The following is an 819-nucleotide window of genomic DNA, read 5'->3' on the forward strand; positions in this document are numbered from 1 at the left end:
TTATCTTCCTCTATTGAAGTCAGTTGCCAAATAAATAGAAACACGAAAGGAAGCTGACCATATTTGGGATTATATATTTTTAACTGGCTAGTTTTGCTGATATGAATAAATGTATCAATTCATACTATCATTACAAATACAGCAATAGTCTTCCCCATTTGCACCAACTGGGCCTTCTTCGCTCACTCTCTACTTGTGATCTGCTTGTACATCTACAGTTAATAATTACATGCAAGTTTATTCCTGTAACTGGAGGTTTAAAGCAAAAAAGACACCTAAAGCTCCGTCCACCCTTTGCTCCATTGTCCAGGCTCTTACCGTAAGAAAGCTGTAGTATCAGAAGGTTTGCTAGCACTCTGATCAGCCCCATAGCTTCAACTCTGCGCAGCAAGTTGTTTGCCTGGAATTTAGAGATGGGGAACAATTTTGGCAAGAATGCACAGTTCAAAATATTTCATTAATCACTTTGTTCCCTTCCAGTCCGAGGCAGAAGGACAGATGTGGAAAAAACACCAGTTTCTCACCTGTAAGATTCCAATCCCTTACTTAAACTTGAGATACCATATTAATCTAATTGGATAACCCAAGCGGAGATGTCTTGATTAAGCAGCACTTTATTTGATCAAATTAAGCAGCTGGGTGGCCAACAATCTGGAAGGCTGGCAGAGTCACATCCAGAAGTGCCACGTCTTAGAAAGTTGGTAGCATTGCTTTATACACTTTGTTATCCAATGAAAATCAGACAATAGAGCCATTGCATCATAAGAAAGACATAAGAAAGCCACTCCCTTATTCCCTCCATCCATGTACATGTATATC

General features: G+C 39.4%; 1 long non-coding RNA gene across 1 annotated transcript; it reads right to left on the bottom strand.

The window, feature by feature from the left end:
- Positions 1–318: 318 nt before the first annotated feature.
- Positions 319–554, bottom strand: LOC107302164. The gene is made up of 2 exons (XR_001549374.1): positions 525–554; positions 319–400 (listed from the first exon to the last, which is right to left on the bottom strand). It is a non-coding gene; the product is annotated as an uncharacterized LOC107302164 (long non-coding RNA).
- Positions 555–819: the final 265 nt, after the last annotated feature.

Source organism: Protobothrops mucrosquamatus, unplaced genomic scaffold, assembly GCF_001527695.2.
Source record: "Protobothrops mucrosquamatus isolate PMUCROS unplaced genomic scaffold, P.Mucros_1.0 scaffold30842, whole genome shotgun sequence".
Classification (NCBI taxonomy): domain Eukaryota; kingdom Metazoa; phylum Chordata; class Lepidosauria; order Squamata; family Viperidae; genus Protobothrops; species Protobothrops mucrosquamatus.